Source organism: Stomoxys calcitrans, chromosome 3 (genome assembly GCF_963082655.1).
Source record: "Stomoxys calcitrans chromosome 3, idStoCalc2.1, whole genome shotgun sequence".
Classification (NCBI taxonomy): domain Eukaryota; kingdom Metazoa; phylum Arthropoda; class Insecta; order Diptera; family Muscidae; genus Stomoxys; species Stomoxys calcitrans.
Genome location: NC_081554.1, coordinates 35,746,907 through 35,770,671, shown reverse-complemented (window position 1 = coordinate 35,770,671; position 23,765 = coordinate 35,746,907). Strand labels below are relative to the sequence as shown.

Below are 23,765 nucleotides of genomic sequence, written 5' to 3'. Positions count from 1 at the left end.
AAGATAATGATTGACCTACACTTGAATGCCACCAATGTAAAGAAATTCCTTTGTTAGTGGTTTCTTTTCACGGCACTCAAAATAAAACACCAACAACCTAACTGTTATACGCAGATAAAAATGTATCTACCCACATAGAGGTCGTGTACTCTTTCTCTTTTGAATACTCTTTCAAAGGATAAGGGTAGTAATACCACATACAACGCTTAATAGCGTTATATGAAAAGAGAGTACATTGCTCAATGAAAGGCCACAGCTTAGAGGAGAGTGATAAACCATTTGGCGAGAATACGAGAGTGTATCTCATGCCTGAGCTTTCGTTGTGTTTGCGAAAGCAAAAAAGTCCTAAATTGTGGCGTTAAAACGAAGTAAGCGTTTTTTTTGGTAGTTGCATATTGTGGTTCTTATGGTACGCACGTTCCCCATTGTAATGGATTTTCATAACGTTGTCGTTCCTTAATGTCCTTTTATTGTTATTGCATATTTATTGTGGTGTACTTCACGTCAACAAAAGTGGCAACGACGTCGCGCGTCAACGACACCTTCTTCTGTCACCGCGTGTAAAGGGGAAAACATTTGCATTTTCCTTGAATATTTGTGTGGGTTCTTCGCGGTTTTCTCAAGTTCCTTTCGCCATCTCTAAAGGGGGAAATTTAAATAAAGAAGATTGTCACAAAAATATTTTAGCTGGAAAAATACTATGACGCGAAATCAAGGCAATGAAGTGAAATTTAATTGAAAGGTATTTGAATACAACAAAAAAAAAAAAAGAAGAAATAAAAAGCCGAGTAGTCAAAATAAAATTTGTTTGGAGGTGCATGAATACAAAAAGCAGGCAAATGGAAAAAAGTGATTAATTACAAAAGCAAACAAAATGAAATGAATGAGTTTGTGCGAATCACAGCTGGAGCCCTTGAAAGTTGACAGATGTGTGGTTGTGTACAGCAAAGTGGATAAGAAAATTTAATTAAAATTGTTTTTCTAATAAAAATAGAAAGAAGAGATTAATAATTAAAAAAATGAGTATTATTTTGGATTACGACTAAACAAATTCAATGTGATTCTATTTTAACATACAACAACCGCTGTTATTTGTATCCTACTGTAAGAGAAATTACTGCGTATATGTGCTAATATAAAGTGCGGCATAATACACCATTTATTTGGTATGTAATTACAGCTCATATTTCAATACATTACCAAATCAATTTTTATTACAAAAAAAAGAATAACTTTTATAATAACTATATAACAGAAATTTTCGATGGCCAAGAATTTAAAAGGATTCTGGAGTGGAAACAAGTAAGAATACCGCACAAAACAATGACAATGAGACCGCAATTTTTGGTTTATATAAAAACTGACGGATTATAATATATTTTTATTTTAGAATTAGAATTTATTAAAAGACTGCACAACAAGACATAAAATCTTACAATTACAGTACAGGGTGAATTACCTGAATTAACTAGTTTACATAAGTGTATAATTAAGTTTAAATTATTTAATTAATAATAATAATTATAATTTAAACAATTAAGAGCGTGCCAAGTTCGGCCGGGCCGAATCTAATATACCCTCCACTATGGATCGCATTTGTCGAGTTCTATGCGCGGTATCTCTATTTAGACAAACATAGAATATTGAATAAAACCGTTTTGCTATTGGAGCTATATCAAGTTATAGTCCTATTCGGACCATAAATGAATGCTGAACATTATAAAAGTTATTGTGTAATATTTCAGTTCATTTGGATAAGAATTGCGCCCTGTAGGGACTTAAGAAGCAAAATCGGGAGATAGGTTTATATGGGAGCTGTATCAAGCTTGATCGATTCAGACCATATTAGATACGTATGTTGAAGGTCATGAGAAAAGCCGTTGTTCAAAATTTCTGCCAAATCGGATGAGAATTGCGTCCTCTAGAGGCTCATGAAGTCAAGATCCCAGATCGGTTTGAATGGTAGCTTTATCAGGTTATGAACCGATTTGAGTCATACACAGTTATTGGAAGTCATAACAAAACACCCCATGCAAAATTTCAGCCAAATCGGATGAGAATTGCGCACTCTACTGGTTCTATTGGGTTGCCCAAAAAGTAATTGCGGATTTTTTAAAAGAAAGTAAATGCTTTTATAATGAAACTTAGAATGAATTTTAATCAAATATAAATTTTTTACACTTTTTTTCTAAAGCAAGCTAAAAGTAACAGCTGATAACTGACAGAAGAAAGAATGCAATTACAGAGTCACAAGCTGTGAAAAAATTTGTCAACGCCGACTATATGAAAAATCCGCAATTAATTTTTGGGCAACCCAATAGAAGTCAAGATCCAAGATCGGTTTATATGACAGCTATACAAGATTATGAACCGATTTGAATCATACTCAACACAGTTGTTGGAAGTGATATCAAAACATATCGGGCAAAATTTCAGTCAAATCGGACGAGAATTGTGCCCTCTAGAGGCTCAAGAAGTCAAGACCCCAGATCGGTTTATATAGCAGCTATATCCGGTTATGGACCGATTTCATCCATACGCAGCATAGTTGGTGGAAGTAATAATAAAACACCTCATGCTAAATTTCAGCGAAATCGGATAAGAATTGTGCCCTCTAGTAGCTCAAGAAGTCAAGATCCAAGATCGGTTTATATGGCAGCTATATCAAAACATGAACCGATATATCCCATTTATAATTCCAAGCGACCTACACTAATAAGAAGTATTTGTGCAAAATTTTAAGCGGTTAGCTTTACTCCTTCGAAAGTTTGCGTGCTTTCGACAGACAGACAGACGGACGGACAGACGGATTGACATGGCTAGATCGACTTAAAATGTCTTCACGTTCAAGAATATACTTAGACGAATATTTCGAGGAGTTACAAACAGAATGACGAAATTAGTATACCCCCATCCTATGGTGGAGGGTATAAAAAGAATAAATTTTATGACCTCCATATATCAACTAAATATGGTTCATTTTGGAATATTTAAGAATTTTATTGATTTCTAATTTTATTTTCACAGTATTTACCAACTTGCTCGTTTAACTTTTTATAATAACCCTACAATCATATAAAAGATTTTAAGCTGAACCTTTGAACCGATAACTTTTACCAAAGCCAGATTAAGTTAAGGGATAAGCTATTGGTTGCCCAAAAAGTAATTGCCGATTTTTCATATAGTCGGCGTTGACAAATTTTTTCACAGCTTGTGACTCTGTAATTCCATTCTTTCTTCTGTCAGTTATCAGCTGTTACTTTGAGCTTGCTTTAGAAAGCTTAAAAATGCATTTACTTTCTTTTAAAAAATCCGCAATTACTTTTTGGGCAACCCAATATTTTGTACTATATCTTGATTTAGCACTGTATAAACAGATTTCCCTCTAATATTTTGTTAAATCGCAAAAGAAGTATTTTTGTTATGTTTAACCTTTAGACATCCTTTAGACATCATATTTAGACATAGTTGTCACATTGAGCGATCGCCTAAGTTAAGTTCTTGTGCCCATCAAATCGTTTTTATCACCCGATTCGGCTGAAATTGGTACGATTAGTTTCGTTGGATCCTTCGATGTCCGTGTCAAGTTTGATCTAGATAGGGCCATATTTCAATACATCTGCCACCGTTCTCCCGATATGCGGTCTAGATCCCACAAAATGAGCATTTATTACGCGATTTTGCTGTGTTGGAGTTCTAGTCGTCAGTGTCAAGTCTAGCTCCGATCGAACCATATTTAGATATAGCTACCATATAGACCGATCACCAAATTCGAGGTCTTGAAACCTTAAATTGGAATTCCTACTACAACTCAACTTTAAAAATTTTAAGGAAATCGGGGGAAAAATGTGGCTAAGGCTAAGGATCCAAAATCGGCAGATCGGTCTATATGGCAACTATATCGAAATGTGATTTGATTTGGACTGTATTCGGTTCAAACATCGGGGGCAGATTGCAAGCAGAATAAATAGGCTGATGGGTCTATATGGGGGCTATATCAAGATATAGTACGATAAAGCCCATCTTCGAACGTAACCTGCTTATGGGCAAAAAAAGAATCCATGCAAAATTTCAGCACATATCTATATTTTTAAAAACTGTAGCGTGATTTTAACAGACAGACGGACATGGCTAGATGGTCTTAGATTTTACGCTGATCAAGAATATATACTTTATAGGTTCGGAGATGGATGTTTCGATGAATATACCCCCATCCTTCGGTGGTGGGTATAAAAATGAATGTAGCTCGCGATTCTGGTATAAATAGTCCATTTGCAAGGATAGGTTAAAAAAGAATAATTTGTGTGTAGACTTTCTTCAGACATGTAAATATTCTATTATTCAATAAAAAAACTTGCAGATGCTTTCAAGTTTACACATCGCCTGAAATATTTTATATAAAAAACCGGTGTTGAACTAAATATGTAATAATAATACCCTTCATCTAAGGATGGGGGGATACAAATTTGGCCATTCCGTTTGTAACACATCGAAATATTGATCTAACACCCAACGAAGTACATACATTATTGATCGTCTTGATATTTTGAGTCCATTAAGCCATGTCCGTCCGTCCATTTGTTTGTCTGTCTGGCCGTCCGTCTGTCTGTCGAAAGCACGATTTCGAAGGAGTAAAGCTAGATACTTGAAATTTTGCACAAATACTTCCTATAAGTGTAGGTCGCTTGGGAATATAAATGGGTCAAATCGACCTAGTTTAGATATAGCTGTCATACAAACTGATCTTGGGTCTTGACTTCTTTAGCTTCTAGAGGACGCATTTCTTATCCGAATTGGCTGAAATATTGCTCCTGGTGTTTTGGTATCACTTTCAACAATGGTGCTAGGTATAGTATTACTTCTTGAGCCTCTAGAGAGCGCAATTCTTATCTGATATAGCTGAAATTTTGTATTATAACGTTTTTTATGACATTCAAAAGAAGAGCCAAGCTCCAATATAAACAGATTTCCCGATTATAGTTCTTGAGCTTCTAAAAGGCTTCATTTTTATCCAGAATCGAACACATGGATTTTCCATAATGGCATGGCATCAAGTTTTTTGCCCAGTTGTGTTAGGCCCCTCGACATCTTTCTGCAATTTGGCCCAGATCGGTCTTGACCGATCCATATAGGCCGATCTCTCGTTATAAGGTCTTGGGCCCATAAAAGGCTCATTTATTGTCGGATTTTGGCAAAATTTGGAACAGTGAGTTGTGTTAAGCCTTTCGATATCTTTCATTAATTTGGCCCAGATCGGTCCAGATTTGGATATAGCTGCCACATAGACCGATCTCTCGATTTAAGGTCTTGGGCCCATAACAAGAGTATTTATTGTCCGATGGCGCCAAAGTTTGGAACAGTGAGTTAGGTTAGGCCCTCGTTTAGTTTGACCCAGATCGGTCTAGATTTAGATATAGACCGATATCTCGATTTAAGGTCGTGGGCCCATAAAAGGCTCACTCATTATACGATTTCGCTGAAAGTAGGGATAGTGTTTAGTTTGGCCCAAATCGGTGTAGATTTGGAAGAGGCGCATTTATTGTCCGATTTCGCCGAAAATTGGGACAGTGAGTAATGTTAGGCCCTTCGACATCACTCTTCAATTTGGCCCAGATCGGTTCAGTTTTATATATAGCCACCATATAGACTAATCTCTCGATTTTAAGTCTTGGCCCCATAAAAGGCGGATCTGAAATCCGATTTCGCCGATCCGACTAGGCTTTTCGACATCCGTGTCGTATATGGTTCAGATCGGTCTATATTTGGATATGGCTACCATAAAGACCTATTAGACCACTCATGTGCGTGCCGAATTTGGTTCAAATCGGATCATATTTCGATATAGCTTCTTTGGGGGCATTGTTTATGCATTATTCACCGGTTTATGACGAAAGGTGGTTAACGTATATAGGCCGTGGGTATCCAAAGTTCGGCCCGGACTAACTTAACGCTGTTTTAATTGTTCTTAACGCCGTTTTACTTTTGCAATGAATATAAATAAGTAATTAAGTTGATCAAATTAAATCCAAATAGCCAAACTATGTTAAAAAATCGTTTAAACTAACAAAATCCTCAGTTTTGGCAACTCAGCCAGTTTTCTGGCTGTCCGTTGTGCTCTCCACCTACAGTTATGTGCGAAAAAAAAAGAGCCAGCGGCTAGACAGACAGACAGAAAGGATTCTAAAGCGTGCAGAATGAAAGTGAGGTCTATGGTTTGTATCAATTTTTTAATGCGTGTAGTCTGCAAAAACAGATTCCGTTACGAAAATGTCAAACATGTGCTCTCTGGTTTTTAGACGAAAAAATGAAAAACAAGAAAAAGTAAGGCAAGTTTTGATTTATGACTGTTGATAAATTGTGTTCTAACAGCTTATTAGATACTCAACGATCTTTTGTGTTTAAAAAAGGCACGGTTCAGTTCTGGTGAATCCAAACTGGTATAGCTGCCAACAAAACTTAAATGAGTAACCAAAATTCATCTGAGATGGACGGACGTAGTTCTCTTATTTGAGTTTTAATGATTTTTCAAAAATTTTTAGCGAATTAAGATTTGGAGATTTTTGGGGGCCACTCCATGACAGAAATTTGACTCTTCTATACCAAGGTTGTATGTACAAAGATGTGTGCTTGTTATTTTAGTCAAATCGGATAAGAATTGCACCCTCTAGGGGCTCAAGAAGTGCAAACAGGAGATCGGTTACATATTATGGGGTCTATGTCAGGTTATGAACCCATTTAACCCTTACTTGGCAGAGTTGCTGGAAGTCGTAACAAAACAAAATATTCAAAATTTCACCAAAATTGTATTAAAATTTCGCACTCTTGAGAATCAAGAAGTCAAGATCCCAGATAGGTTTATTTGCTAGATCACCAAGATCAAGAGATCGGTTTTTATGACAGTCATACCAGGTTATAAACCAATTTCAACCATACTCGACATACATTTATATTGAAGGTCATAACAGAACATTAAGAGCCACATTTCAGTCAAATCGCATACAAATTTAAGTCAAATCCATGTTAGATCAAATTGACTGCTTATGATTGTGTTTCATCTAACCATGACCTGATTAGTCACATTTACAATCCCAACTCACCTAATAGCAAATATTTGTACAAAGTTTTCAGATGGGTACGTTTATTTATTTGTTCACAAGATATCGTGCTTCTAAAGAAGAATGTCATGAGAAACAAGTAAAAAGGCGTTGAGTTCGGCCGGACCGAACTTTGGATACCCACCTCCTCGGGTATATATGTAAACCACCTTTCGTCAAAATCCGGTGAAAAATGTATACCTTATGCCCCATAGCAGCTATATGGAAATATGTTCCGATTTGGACCAAATAATAATAAGTACCGAATAAACCGATCTGAACCATATACGACACGGATGTCGAAAAGCTTAACATAAGTCACTGTGTCAAATTTCAGTGAAATCGGACTATAAATGCGCCTTTTATGGGGCGAAGACTTTAAATCGAAATCTATATGACAGCTACATCCAAATCTGGACTGATCTGAGCCAAATTGAATAAGAATGTCGAAGGGCCCAACACAACTCACTGTCCAAAATTTCGTCGACATCGGATAATAAATGCCGCTTTTATGGCTCAAAACTTTAAATCGAGAGATCGGTCTATATGGCAGCTATATTCAAATCTGAACCGATATGGGCTAAATTTAGGGAGTATATGGAAGTGCCTTGCACAACTCACTGTCCCAAATTTTGGCAAAATCGGATAATAAATGTGGCTTTTATAGGCCTAAGACCCTAAATCCGCGGATCGGTCTATATGGCAGCTATATCCAAATCTGGACCGATCTGGGCCAAATTGAAGAAGGATGTCGAAGGGCTTAACATAACTCACAGTCCCAAATTTCAGCAAAATCGTATAATAAATGTGATTTTTATGGGCCTAAGACCCTAAATCGGCGGATCGGTCTATATGCGGGCTATATCAAGATATAGTTCGATATAGCCCATATTCCAACTGAACCTGCTTATGGATAAAAAAAAGGATCTGTGCAAATTTCAGCTCAATATCTCTATTTTTAAAGACTGTAGCGTGATTTCAACAGACAGACGGACGGACATGGCTAGATCGTCCTAAGATTTTTACGCCGATCAAGAATATATATATTTATAGGATCGGAAATGAATATTTCGATGTGTTGCAAACGGAATGACAAAATTAATATACCCTTATCCTTCGGTGGTGGGTATAAAAAAACATTTGCACTTTATAGGGTCTTAGTTTATATGGTGGGGGGTTAAAAGATAACAAAAAAAGGCCTTTTAATCGCATTTTATCATGGCTGCTTATATATCCATCCTCGTATTTTCGGCTTTTACCGACTTTGTTCTTACGTGTTTTATCAATAATAATAAAAACTAATTGATATTTGTATATTAAAAATGCATAAATTGTCAGCTTCTTGTTAGAATCATGTCCCACAAATACATAGAATCGGAATGGAAAAGTGCCAGATATTCGTTTTGAGATGGCAGACCATAATTATCATCATCATAATAATAATAAAAAGAAATAATGCTAATTACCTCACATTCATGTGACACTGTTGTCTAACATGACACTTTGTTGTGTGCACGCGTATGTGCGTAATTAAAGGACTCTTTAATGTATGTTTTTGACGGTGTTGAATATTCGCTTTAACATGGAAGCCGTACACATTTCTTTAATCCATGTTCATGTGTTGGTTGTTCCTGTTGTGACTCCTCGTTTTGTCAGAGTATGGGTATGTGTGTTGTTGCGTCAGGGCGAGTGCTTGAATGTTAAGTATCTCTCCATTCATGGTTAACATTTGCTTTAATTGCTTTTATATCTCAAAACGACATTGTAATCATATTTTAATAGACCTCATAAACACAAAATGAAATGTTTAATCTCGAAAACTTTGCCCACTATGGGCCATGAGTGGGGCATTTAATAAGCTCGCCAAGGAATTTCGAAAACACACACACACGTACGCATCCATTCGTTATGTGTGCTATGGATGTGGAGATGGTTTGTTGTTGTGATTTAGGGAATTCCCCACAGCAGTGAAATGGTAACGCAACATCTGGACTTATTCCAAGGACATTCCATTACCATTGTGGCCAAAATAAATAATGCATAAAATTAAGTGAAAAGAAAAGAGAAAAAAATTGGAATCTTCTAAAAATAGTTTGGGCCAAATATTTGGAAAATAGATTTAATCAACTTGTTATATCACTTCTAATATGAAATCTGGAGTTTCTAAAAGGAAATGACTTCTATGCGAATAGTGAACATTTTGTATAATTTCCTCTTTGGCTAAAAAAAAACAGTTTTTCGAAAAATGTTGTAAAAATAGGTAAAAATTTCAGGCAAAAATATCAGATAAAAGATTTATTTATGACCAATATCTAAAACTAAATGAAAATGACGCTAAGGGAAATTTGAAAATTTTGCTTAAGGCATATAAGATCAAAGAAAACTGCAGAGTTGGTCAAATTTCTGAATGGCAACTTAATCGAAGTATTCAGGTAAATATGTAAACTCTTTTATGAACTTAAGAAGTTTATTTGAAAGATCGGTCTCTATGCCAATTATATACAAATAGAATTTGGAACGCATTGTTCCACATAAGGGAATGCCTTCTAGTTCCTACCCTTAAGCAATCCAGATCGCTTAAAAAGCCCTACCACTTGATGGTCATGAGAGGATCCGTCGTACAAATCGGATAATAATTGCGGCCTCTAGAGGCTCACGAAATCAATATCCCACATCGGTTTATATGGCAGCTATACATGGTTATGAACCGATTTGAACCTTATTTGGCACAGTTGTTGAAAGTCATAATAAAATAGGTCATGCAAAATTTCAGTCAAATCGGATAAGAATTGAGCCCACTTGAAGCTCAAGAAGTCAAGACCCAAGATCGCTTTATATGGCAGCTATATCAGGTTATGGACCGATTTGAACCATACATGGCACAGTTGTTGGACATCTTAACAAAACACGTCGTGCAAAATGTCATTCCAATCGGATTAGAATTGCGTCATCTAGAGGCTCAAGAACTCAAGACCCAAGATCGGTTTATATGGCAGTTATATCGAAACATGGACCGATATGGCTCATTTACAATCCCAACCGAATTACACTAATAAGAAGTATTTGTGCAAAATTTCAAGCGGCTAGCTTTACTCCTTTGTCCTTTCGACAGACGCACGGACGGACGGACATGGCTAGATGGACATAAAAGTCACGACGATCAAGATTATATATACTTAATAGGGTCTCAGACGAATATTTAGAGTAGTTACAAATAGAATGACGAAATTAGTATATCCCCATCCTATGGTGGAGGGTATAAAAAGAATATTTTATTTAAGGAATTCCGTGCTACTTGCAAAATCCTTAATAGTTTTCGATGCCACTCCCCTAAGTTGGTTCATGCCTGGTATTGTGTCCCCAACTAAGTGCCGGCATATGTCCGAAAGCCGGGCAATGACAAAGGAAATGCTCCAAAGTCTCATCATTTTCCCCGCATGCCTTACACATGCTATCACTTGCCGCACCGATTACATAAGTGAGCTCGTAGTCTTATGTGTACCGTTATGATACCAATAGCTATATTGATCTGATTCTTACTTCGTTTTAGTAATAGCCTCGTCTTCTTACGATCTGGATTCCCCTATAGGATTTTCGCCATCCTACATACCGTTTCGCTGTTCCACAATGTTGCAGGCGCATTCGTCCCTTAACTCGGACTGCGTCGACTTGAAAGGCTTTGGGTTAACCAAGTTTATTGGCGGCAGTTCTCTGTCCTTCACCGCCAAATCATCTGCCCTTTCATTTCCCCTTACTCCGTTATGGCCCGGCACCGAAACGATGTGGATTGTGCCATCCTCAGAGAAGGCGTTTATCTCCTTACACTGCAATACTTTTCGTGACCTTACCGTTCTGGTTGTTATTGCCTTATGGCAATTTTACTGTCGGTATAGATGTTCACACTCGACGTTCTCGTGTTAGCACCACACCACTTCATGCATTCCGTGATCGCCAGCATGTACACCTGCAGGACCGTATTAGGCTCAGGCAGTCTAAAACAGATCTCAGTCCCTGGGTTCTCAATGTAGACCCCCAGGACCACTCCGTCCTCTAACTTTGATCCATCCGTGTAACATGATCTTCCAGATGGCAATACTAGAGTTTCGACAATCCAAGACTATGCCGATGGCAGCAGTGCCTCGCGCTCGACTTTAAGGTTCATCTCAGGTATCCGATCGGAAATCTCTTCCCTTTCTTCCAGGTTTCCTATGGTCGCCTCAATTATACCGCAATGGTATGAGCTGCTCTCATCCTCAATCCATTCTCCCATCGCCTTAAGTCTCATAGCCGCAGTGGCTGCCTCACACTTAATCTGTATGTCAATGGGTCGGATATCTAGAATAGTCTCCAGTGCCCTAGTGGGCGTGGTCCTCATCGCTCCGCCTATGCCAAGACAACATGTTCTCTGAATCTGCTGTATGGTCCTTATGTTGCACTTTTTCTCCGTAGCTGTCTACCAAACTACAGAGGCGTAAGTAAGTATCGGTCTAATTATGCTCCTGCATAATTAGGGGGGGCCTGAATCCAGTCCACTGGATTCAGGCCCCATTTCGAGACTACGGCCCATCTGCATAGTGCCCAGCATCTGTGAACCTTCTCAGTACGCTCTTGAATGTGACACATCCAATTCAGTTTCCTGTCCAAGATCACACCTTAGTATTTGACCTTGTCAGATATAGAAATCGTCTTATTGAGGAAACGTGGTGCCTTAATTTAGCCAACCTTGTAAGGTTAAGTAGTTGCTAGTCTCGCAAGCTCGTCTGTTTTAAAATTCGCTGAAATATTTCTATAGTCCGGCACCCAGAACAGGTGAATTTTGAACTGTTCAGCATCTGGATGGGAGATCTGCGACAGCCGAGGTTGATTCTAGAATTCAGAAATATATTCCCCAGAGATTTAAAGGCTGTCGGGGTGGCTGAGTAAAAATTTATAACAATCGTCGTTATGACCTTATATATATGTAATCGTGTAGCCTTCTCGATAAGATCAGTTCAAGTTCAGAATACACCCCAAAAAACACCCCACCTGGTTATCGAGTCTGAAATAATCCGTATAGAGGTCTACGTTCCTTCAAATCCACATGGGGCATTGTATCAGGAAAATGCATAAGTTCAGTTACCGCCGCTTGCCCAAATAGAAAGCTCGCTTAGCCTTTCATTATTGGTCGTAGTAATTTGTCTAGCCACAAATTCCAGAGGCATTGTGGGGAACTAAATTTTGTGCATCAGATGGTGTTGTCCTTAATAAGGCTTTGAAACTATCCTCTGAAGCCGATTGAGTATAAAGTAGTAGGTGGACTTTCGAAGTGTCATCCAACAGACCACAACACCCTATATTATTATAGGTCTGAAAACTGCTCTATATAGGCCATGCATGGCACACAGCTTAAACCTGCAATTTTGCTGGAGGTCTGTCCAATAGTAAATGAGCAAACGGGCAGATAGGCGGACATGGTGATGAATATATCCCTGGTGGTGGGTATTCAAAGTTCGGTATGGCCGAACTCAATACCTTTTTAATTGTTTCATCAATAAAATTGTCAGCTTGGTTATCCCCTTACTTATACTGGCTGCATTTGTAAGGTAACTTGTCATGTTAAAACTTGGCATAAAAAAGGAGGCCCATTGAACTTAAATTTGAATCGGACGGCACTCACTGATATGAGAGAAGTATCACCTTTTCCTTAATGGAATGTTCATGCGAAAAGTAGTTATCTCCCGATTTCATGTCTTGAGCTTCTGGAAGCCGCAATTGTTATCCGCTTTGGATGACACCTTGCACATTGTTATACCCACCACCGAAGGATGGGGGTATATTCATTTTGTCATTCCGTTTGCAACACATCGAAATATCCATTTCCGACCCTATAAAGTATATATATTCTTAATCAGCGTAAAAATCTAAGACGATCTAGCCATGTCCGTCCGTCTGTCCGTCTGTCTGTTGAAATCACGCTACAGTCTTTAAAAATAGAGATATTGAGCTGAAATTTTGCACAGATTCTTTTTTTGTCCATAAGCAGGTTAAGCTCGAAGATGGGCTATATCGGACTATATCTTGACATAGTCCCCATATAGACCGATCCGCCGATTTAGGGTCTTAGGCCCATAAAAGCCACATTTATTATCCGATTTTGTTGAAATTTGGGACAGTGAGTTGTGTTAGGCCCTTCGACATCCTTTGTCAATTTGGCTCAGATCGGTCCAGATTTGGATATAGCTGCCATATAGACCGATCCTCCGATTTAGGGTCTAAGGCCCATAAAAGCCACATTTATGGTCCGATTTCGCTGAAATTTGGGACAGTGAGTTGTCTTAGGCCCTTTGATATGTTTCTTTAATTTGGTCCAGATCGGTTCAGATTTGGATATAGCTGCCATATAGACCGATCCTCCGGTTTAGGGTCTTAGGCCCACAAAAGCCACATTTATTATCCGATTTTGATGAAATTCGGGGCAGTGAATTGTGTAAGGCCCTTCGACATCCTTCGTTAATTTGGCTCAGATCGGTCCAGATTTGGATATAGCTGCCATATAGATCGATCCTCCGATTTATGGTGTAAGGCCCATAATAGCCACATTTATTATCCGATTTTGCTGAAATTTGGGACAGTGAGATGTGTTAGGCCCTTTGACATATTTCTTCAATTTGGTCCAGATCAGTTCAAATTTGGATATAGCTGCCATTTAGACCGATTTCTTGATTTATGGTTTTGGGCCCATAAAATGCTCATTTATTGCCCGATGTCCCCGAAATTTGGAACAGTGAGTTAAATTAAGCCCCTTGACATACTTCTGCAATATCGCACAGATCGGTCCAGAATTGGATATAGCTGCCATATAGACCGATATCTAGGTTTTAGGTTTTGGGGCCATAAAAGACGCATTTATTGTTCGATGTCGCTGAAATTTTAGACAGTGAGTTCGGTTAGGCTCTTCGACGTCCTTCTTAAATTTTGCCCAGATCGGTCCAGATTTGAATATAGCTGCCATATAGACCGATCTCTGGATTTAAGGTTTAGGGCCCATAAAAGAGGCATTTATTGTCCGATTTCGCCGAAATTTGGGACAGTGCTTAGTGTTAGGCTCTTATGCAACTTGGCCCAAATCGGTCCAGATTTGGATATAGCTGCCATGTAGACCGATATCTCGATTTAAAGTCTTGGCCCCATAAAAGGCGCATTTATAATCCGATTTCACTGAAATTTGACACAGTGACTTATGTTCGGCTTTTCGACATCCGTGTCGTATATAGTTCAGATCGGTATGAGGTATAAGAGTATAAGGTATGAAATTTTCACCGAATTTTGATGATTTTACATATATACCCGAGGTGGTGGGTATCCAAAGTTCGGCCCGGCCGAACTTAACGCCTTTTTACTTGTTTTTTGTTACAACTTCCAAAAACTGCGCCAAGTACTGCCCAAATCAATCTACAATCTGATCTCTCGATTATCCTTCTTTGGCTCCTAGAAGCTTAAATTTTAGCATGGTTTGGCAAAAATTCGGTATGTAGAGCAAAAATATGCCCCTACGCTAAGCATGATTGTGGACATTTTTAATAGAATCCATGGTGGTGGGTTCCCAAGATTCAGCTCGGCTGAACTTAGGGAGTTTTTACCTGATTAATATTACAAATTCTACCAATAGAGCTCAAACTTCGAATTAAATATGTATTAAATAGGTATGTATTGGGTTGCCCAAAAAGTAATTGCGGATTTTTCATATAGTCGGCGTTGACAAATTTTTTCACAGCTTGTGACTCTGTAATTGCATTCTTTCTTCTGTCAATTATCAGCTGTTACTTTTAGCTTGCTTTAGAAAAAAAGTGTAAAAAAAGTATATTTGATTAAAGTTCATTCTAAGATTTATTAAAAATGCATTTACTTTTTTTAAAAAATCCGCAATTACTTTTTGGGCAACCCATAGGTGCAGCGGGTAACCGTTAATCTGATAATGAGCCAACAACTTTTGAATTTCATCAAAACTAATTCTGCAAAATGTTTAAAGAATACGGCTTGCCTTAAATTCCACAAAAAGACACATGGCTATTCATAAACGTTTTCGCTTCAAAAGGAAGGAAATACTTATCATAACTTTAATTTTTACGGAAACAGTAGCATGTTCCAACACTTTGGGATGCCTTTTTTGCTACTTCCTCACTGCGGACATAATTTCAAGCGGAAGCCCAACCTTTGCCAAGTTGTGGGTGTCCTGTAACTGAGTGTCTATAAAAAAATGAAATGACTTTATTTTCAAATTACCATAATAAACATTATTTTAATGAGAAAAACTTAGTAACACACCCCCTCCTCGTAGACCCGTCTTTATGTATCTCCACTACCTACCCACACCCAATGTTTGTCCATTTTAAAGAAAGTTAAAATATTCTACCGAAAAATTTTAGAAGCATTTCAGAAGGTTGAGAGAAAACTGAAAGCCTGTGAGTGCGTATGAAAGGACATCATCAATATTCATCATACTATCATTTACAAATGTACGAATGAGTTTGTTTGTGTGTGAGTGTGTGTGCGAATGAATGTGCCCCAGCAGCTCGGGTCTGTGTCCATGCACCACAATGTTGGCACACTTTTAAAATATGCGAAGCTTTGTTTACAGCCAATCTTTTAACAATTTCGAGCGACCAACTTTGCGGCAAAAAGTTATCATCGAACATGTTCTATCTTTTGCACGTTCATTTCCTTCGAGGCTATAGACAACCAACCCTTTTCTTGGCAGCTGGTAAGTCCTACCAAGGGTGGTTGCTTTCGACAAATTTGTGTTGTTTTTTTGTATTGATGAATAGTTGAATGTCATCCCTTCATTAGGCACTGTGGTCTGTACTACCACAATAATTAGAGGAATATTAAAGCAAATAACGGAACACCAGAAAATTAAGACCGGAAATTTCCCATGAACATTCCATTGCTGTACAGGGGTAACTTCTCTCACATCAATGATTGCAGAGCGATTATAGCTTAAGCTTAATGATAAGGGGCCTCCGTTTTTAGGTCGAGTCCGAACGGTGTGCCGCATAGCGACACCACTTTGTAGAGAAGTTTCTACATGGCAGCATACCTCACAAATGCAGCCAGCATTAGTAAGGGGATAACCACCGCTGAAGATTTTGCAGATGTTCACGCCGGGATTTCAACCCAGGCCTTCAGAGTCATAGGTGGACATGCTAAACTCTGTACCACGGTTGTCTCCATTAAAAAAAAAAAACTAATTTGTTTTTTTTTTTGAATATAGCTATAGATTTGCCAAAATAGGTGGACAGTCTTAAATCTTTTACTTACGAGCAGAGACGTACCAGGGTGAGCTATTGGGATCAAGACACCCCCCCCAAATAAAAAAAAAATCTTATTTGTTGAACGTTATCACGTACATGTACTTATTATTGCTTTGTAGTTCTACTATGGGGTCTACTTAAAATAAAATCCTGGCTACGTCCCTGCTTACGAGGCAATTTCAATAGAAAGGTGAAATACAATTTCAAGGAAAATTATTTGTAAGTTGCAGATTTGACCACGAGAATTCCAAACAGGAAGAGCAGGAAAACTTCTCCCATTCCAATGAATACTGTCGAACTTATTGAATTTTATACCCTCCACCATTGAATGGGGGTATTCTAATTTCGTCATTCTATTTGTAACACCTCGAAATATGCGTCTGGGATCCCATAAAGTATATATATTCTTGATCGTCATGTCTTTTTAAGTCGATATAGCCATGTCCGTCCGTCTGTCTGTCCGTCCGTTCGTCCGTCTGTCCGTCCGTCCGTCTGTCTGTCGAAAGCGCGCTAACTTCCGAAGGAGTAAAGCTAGCCGCTTGAAATTTTGCACAAATACTTCTTATTAGTATAGGTCGGTTGGGATTGTAAATGGACCATGTCGGTCCATGTTTTGTTATAACTGCCATATAAACCGATTTTGGGTCTTGACTTCTTGAGCCTCTAGAAGGCGCAATTCTCAGCCGATTTGTCCGAAAATTTGTTTTGGTATTACTTCCAACCACTGCGGTATGTATGGTGGAAATGGCTGCATAACCTGCTATAGCTGCCATATAAACCGATTTTGGGTCTTGACTTCTTGAGCCTCTAGTGGGCACAATTCTCGTCCGATGCGAGTGAAATTTGGAACGTAGTGTTTTGGTATCACTTCCAACAACTGTGTTAAGTATGATTCAAATCGGTTCATAATCTGGTATAGCTGTCATATAAACCGATTTTGGGTCTTGACTTCTTGAGCCAATAGAGCACGCAATTCTCATCCGTTTTGTCTGAAATTTTGCATGAGGTGTTTTGGTATAACTTCCAACCACTGCGCTAAGTATGGTTCAAATCGGCCCATAACATGATATAGGTGCCATATAAACCGATCTCGGGTCTTGACTTCTTGAGCCTCAAGAGGGCACAATTCACTTCCGATTAAACTGAAATTTTGAACGTTGTTTTTGGCATCACTTCCAACAACAGTGATAAGTATGATGCAAAACGGTTCATAATCTGCTATAGCTGTCATATAAACCGATCTTGGATCTTGACTTCTTGAGCCAATAGAGCACGCAATTCTCATCCGATTTGTCTGAAATTTTGCATGAGGTGTTTTGTTATGATTTTCAACCGCTGTCCTAAGTATGGCGCAAATCGGTACATAACCTGATATAGCTGTCATATAAACCGATTTTGGGTCTTGACTTCTTGAGCCTCTAGTGGGCACAATTCTGCAAACCGATCTTGGGTCTCGACTTCTTAAGCCAATAGAGCACGCAATTCTCAACCATTTGGCTGAAATTTTGCATGAGGTGTTTCGTTATGTCTTCCAACAACTGTGTTAAGTATGATTCAAATCGGTACATATCCTGATATAGCTGTCATATAAACCGATTTTGGGTCTTGACTTCTTGAGCCTCTAGTGGGCACAATTCTGTAAACCGATCTTGGATCTTGACTTCTTGAGCCAATAGAGCACGCAATTCTCATCCGATTTGTCTGCAATTTTGCATGAGGTGTTTCGTTATGTCTTCCAACAACTATGTTAAGTATGATTCAAATCGGTACATATCCTGATATAAATGTCATATAAACCGATTTTGAGTCTTGACTTCTTGAGCCTCTAGTGGGCACAATTCTCGTCCGATGCGAGTGAAATTTGGAACGTAGTGTTTTGGTATCACTTCCAACAACTGTGTTAAGTATGATTCAAATCGGTTCATAATCTGGTATAGCTGTAATATAAACTGATCTTGGATCTTGACTTCTTGAGCCTCTAGAGGGCGCAATTATCATCCGATTAGGGAGAAATTTTGTACTACGGCTTCTCTCATGACCTTCAACATATGCGTCTAATATGGTCTGAATCGATCAATAGCTTGATACAGCTCCCATATGAACCGATCTCCCTATTTTGCTTCTTGAGCACCTACAAGGCGCAATTCTTATCCGAATGAACTGAAATATTACACAATGACTTCTACAATGTTCAACATTCTTTTATGGTCCGAATCGGACTATTACTTGATATAGCTCCAATAGCATAATAGTTCATATTCAATATTCTTTCGTTTGCCTAAAAAGAGGTACAGCGCATAGAACTCGACAAATGCGATCCATGGTTGAGGGTATATAAGATTCGGCCCGGCCGAACTTAGCACGCTCTTACTTGTTATACCATAGTCTGAGCGGCAATAAACTTTGCTGCACTTTTATGCGGAGATTTTAGACAAAAGCTGAATACTTCACAAGTGTCGCCAATATTAGTGGATAACCATCGCTGAAAAAGAAAGATATTGACGCGTACGACGTCATATCTAATTCCTCCAATTCATACCAACCATTAGAGTTTTCTCAGCGAAATGAAGCAGAGAGATCATTCATTATATATGCCACTTATATAATGTTTTATGCCAATCTCTCATTCCTATTCTTGGCCTATATCCATTGCAAAAGAATAAACCTTTGGATTTTGGCTAACTACGGTACGATCCCAGACCAGTGTGCATTGCTATGGCGGTGGCAAAGAAGAGAGTTACTAAGGGTTACACAAACTTTAAAGCTTTTCCCCTTTCCCCCAGTTACGGTGGGACTTTCGTTTCAACAGCAAAAATTCCAGTCATTTTCTCACATTCCGCAACAAAATCCAAAAGCTGCGTAATAACTTCTTGGTAAGAGGCTGGATTTATTTAGCCCACACAAACAAAATTCTTGATGAAATATTTATCAAATTCTCTATTTTGGCCACCCCTTCCGGGGCGTAGAGCGATGTCGCTCCAAAAGGTGAGCACTAGACACTGGAAATATTTATGGTCGTTTAGCAATGTTTTCCCCCCTTTTTTTGGTGAATAATCCCCTCCCCACCCCCACGGGAGGATGTATACCAGAAATTAGAATAATACTTGACTCTCTAATTTTTGTCTCTCTGTCGTTCAAATAGAACCCAGAAAGGGTAAAGAGGTAGTAAGTGGTTGCAAACGAATAATTTATCGAAAACAAATCTTTTGACAAAGCAAAATAAAGGAATTGAACATTGACAGAAATCGATGCTTGCCTGCCAATTTTGTATAAATTTGAATCTCTTGAATTTCCTATCAACAGGTTTTCTTTTATTCGAATTGATGGTACACCATTATCAGATTTATCAACTTTTTCTTGATTAAGAGGTTGGTGTATGAGGTTGCAAAGTCATGAAGATTTGTGACCCTTGATTTCGAAAATAGAATGGAGATAATTCGTGGAAATATTTATCAAACTATTTATAAACGAATATCACTTAATTCTTAGAATTTGCACTTCATCAGCAGTATGGCAATTTGAAATCCTTTGAATAAACTTAACCTTTTGTTTAAATAAGCGCCATTCTGGATTTGGGACAAAAAAAAAATTCACGTGATTCAATGTTTAATGAGAACTGCGGAAAATAAGGATGAAAAGGACGAAAATCATATAAATGGCAGATGTGTTGGATAGCCAAAATGTGTTAATGTGTTGGACATCCATCACCATGGATATATTAACCATCCTATTATATCATAACTCCACTACCTTATCCATAGTTATATCTAAATAGGGGCTGGTCTGAATTATGTTTTATTCAGGTTCTGAGAACTCTTATACAAGTCACAATTTCAGCGAAATCAAGCAATTAAACCGCTTTTTATGGCTTTAAGGCCATAAACTCGGATGTGGAAGGCTTAAAAAACTCATTATTTCAAATTTCAGCGAAATCGGATAATAAATGCAGCTTTTATGGGTTTCAGATCGGTCTACACCGCTGATATATCTTAATAAAGTACGATCTGAACCATATTTAAGTAGGATGTTGGGAAGCTTTAAATATCTCACTGATTCAAATTTCAGCGAAATCGGATAAAAAATGAAGCTTTTATGCACTTTAGACCCTTAACCGGTAGATCAGTCAATATGGCTGCTACATCTTAATAAAGTCCGATCTGAATTATATTTAAGCCGGATTGCGAGAGGTTTAAAACTACTCACTGACTCAAATTTCAACGAAATCGGATAATAAATGCAGCTTTCAGGGGTTTCAGACCCTTAATCGGCAGATAGGTCTATATAGCCAAATATGAACCGATTTGGCCCGTTCAAGAACTTAATCTACTTGCAGCAAAAATGCGTCTCTGTGCCAAATTTTGGCTCAGTATCTAAATTTTTGAATGATGTAGCGTGATTATAATAGACGGACGGACATCGTTTAATCGCCGTAGAATTTTACGACGATCCGAAATATAATACTTTGTAGAATCGGAAATGGATATTCCGATCTGTTGCTAATCCCAGCCAAGTTGGATAAGAATTGCGCCCGCTAGAGGCACAAGAAGTCAATACGAGGGATCGGTTTATATGGCAGTGATATCAATCCCAACTGACCAACACTTAAAAGAACAAGTAAGAGCGTGCTAAGTAATGCCGGGCCGAATTTTATATACCTTCCACCATGGATCGCATTTGTCGAATTCTCTGCCTGGTAGCTCCTATTAGGCAAACAGAGAATAACAGATAAGAATTTTAATGCTTTCAGAGCTATATCAACTTTAAGTTCCGTTCGGACAATAAATTAATTGAACTTCGAAGTCTATAGTAGAAGTTATTTTGCCACATTTCAGCCAAATCCCATAGGAATTGTGCCCTAAAGAGGCTCAAGATGTAATATTGCAGGATATAGGTCGATACAGACCATATTTGACACAAATAGAAAAGGTCATGGAAAAAGCCGTTGAACAAAAATTCAGCCAAATCGGATAGGAATTGAGCCTTCTTGGCGCTTAAGAAGTCAAGATCCCAGGTCGGTTTATATGGCAGCTATATAAAGTTACAAATCGATTTAAACCATATTTGACATAGTTATTGAAAGTCATAACAAAACATGTAAGAACTTTCAGCCAAATCGGATAAGAATTCCGCCCTCTAGTGGCTCAAGAAGTCAAGAATGGTTTATATGGCAGCTATATCAAGTTATGGAAGTCGTAACGAAACTCGTCATGCAAAATTTCAGCCAAATCGGATGAGTAATTCGCCTTCTAGAGGCTCAAGACTCCAGATCGGTTTATATGACTGCTATATCAGGTTATTGACCGATTTCAACCATATTTGACACATTTATTGGAAGTCACAACAAAACACGTCATACAAATTTTCAGCCAAATCGGATAAGAATTGCGCCCTCTAGTGGCTCAAGAAATCAAGATCCAAGATCGGTTTATATGGCAGCCATATCAAAACAGACCTACACTAATTAGAAGTATTGGGTTGCCCAAAAAGTAATTGCGGATTTTTCATATAGTCAGCGTTGGCAAATTTTTTCACAGCTTGTGACTCTGTAATTGCATTCTTTCTTCTGTCAGTTATCAGCTGTTACTTTTAGCTTGCTTTAGGAAAAAAGTGTAAAAAAAGTATATTTGACTAAAGTTCATTCTAAGTGCATTTACTTTCTTTTAAAAATCCGCAATTACTTTTTGGGCAACCCAATATTTGTGCAAAATTTCAAACGGCGAGCTTATCGTCTTCGAAAGCTAGTGTGCTTTCGAGAGACAGATGGTCGGACGGAAAGACGGGCGGACATGTCTAGATCGACTTAAAATGTCATGGCGATCAAGAATATATATACTTTATGGGGTCTTAGAGGAATATTTCGACTAGTTACAAACAGAATGACGAAATTAGTATGCCCCCATCCTATGGTGGAGGGTATATAATTTAACATAACTCCTTGAAGTTAGCGTCCCTTCGATGAACAGACAGACGGGCGGCCTAAATCGATTTAAAAGATCAGGAATATATATACTGTGAAATGGGGGAATGAATGAGGCTTTTGAATATCTTCTCAATTCATACATTTTGGCCACATTTCTGGATGAAAATACCCTAAATCACCATACGATGTTTGCAACATTTTTTGTAAAACAGCCGAAGAGACCTACATTTTTAGATGAAGCAAAAACTGCCTTGCATTTAATTAGGGACCACTTAGGGTAACAAAAAATATATTATCAAACCTTTGCGTTTTGAGAACACAATTTATAAAAATTGTATTTTAAACGCATCTATATTAAATCCTCTTTATGGTACATAAACCATATTGAAAGATTTAGGACGAATTTTCTTTATAGACGAAACAATGACATTACATTTTTGACGAAAAAATGCCAAAAATTAATTTTTTTCACATTTCTTAATTTTAAACTTGCATAACTATTGGCTGAAGGACCGGAGATTACCATATATCCCAAAAATAAGGTATTTTTATCAGTTTTTGAAATCAGTCAAAAAATTTTAAATCGGTTGAGAAATGCCTTTATAAGTAACAAAATAAGGGAACAGCCCCTTTGAAAATTAAAAAGAAAACGTAAGTCGAATTTTTTAAAAATCGGACCATAAATGCGCTTTTGGCAGTCAGAACAAAATTTTGTAGGACGAGGTGACCAACTTTAAGGACCAACCCAAGGGCCTCGGACCCGACCAAAAAATTAGGCGCATTAACTGGTTAGACCTCAGCTATGCAAATTGCAAATTTTGTCCACGTACATTCCACTAAGGAACAGGGGCAAATCTCTCACATTTCAATGAGTGCAGTTCGATTCAAGTTTTACACTCAATGATAAAGGGTTTAATTTTTATAGCCGCGTCTGAACGGCGTGCCGCAGTGCGACACCTCTTTGGAGAGCATTAGGAGGGCAAAACCACTGCTGAAAATTTGTTTTTATGGTCTCGCTAGGATTCGAACCCAGGCGTTCAGTGTCATAGGCGAACCTCTGCACTACGGTGGCTTTCTCAGCTATAATCATCTAAAAATTCCTGATGATGTCTTCATCCGTTCAATGCTAGACTTTTTTCCATTATTGGTTAGTGTGTTGTATGCACTTCATAGAGGGTTTTTTTTCGCAAGTTCTGCGAGATAAATACAACCTACAAATGTGCGACCTTTGAAGCCCTCACACTTAAAGATTTCTGATGATGACCATCCCACTGCGCGTCATGAGCCCGGAAAGGACCCCAAACACTCCGCCACGCACTTCGACCATACTGTCCTAGAAAACCGACCCAGGCCAACTCAAAGTCATGAGCCCGTTCAGGAGCCCAAACACCCCGCCACGCACTTGGACCATACGGTCCACACATATATTCTGAGGATAGTACGTCCATCCTCCTGATCTCT

General features: G+C 38.2%; 1 protein-coding gene across 2 annotated transcripts in view; it reads left to right on the top strand.

Annotated features, from left to right (window-relative positions):
* The first annotated feature begins 418 nt into the window (after positions 1-418).
* The window catches only part of LOC106092919 (uncharacterized), a 316,077-nt gene continuing 292,730 nt past the window's right edge, over positions 419-23,765 (top strand). Inside the window, exon 1 of one of the 2 annotated variants that reach the window (XM_059365931.1) lies at positions 419-742. The gene's annotated coding sequence lies outside the window, so the exon portion shown is untranslated. Of the gene's footprint in view, positions 1,167-23,765 lie in introns of both variants that reach the window. The other variant, XM_059365930.1, reaches the window with a different exon arrangement.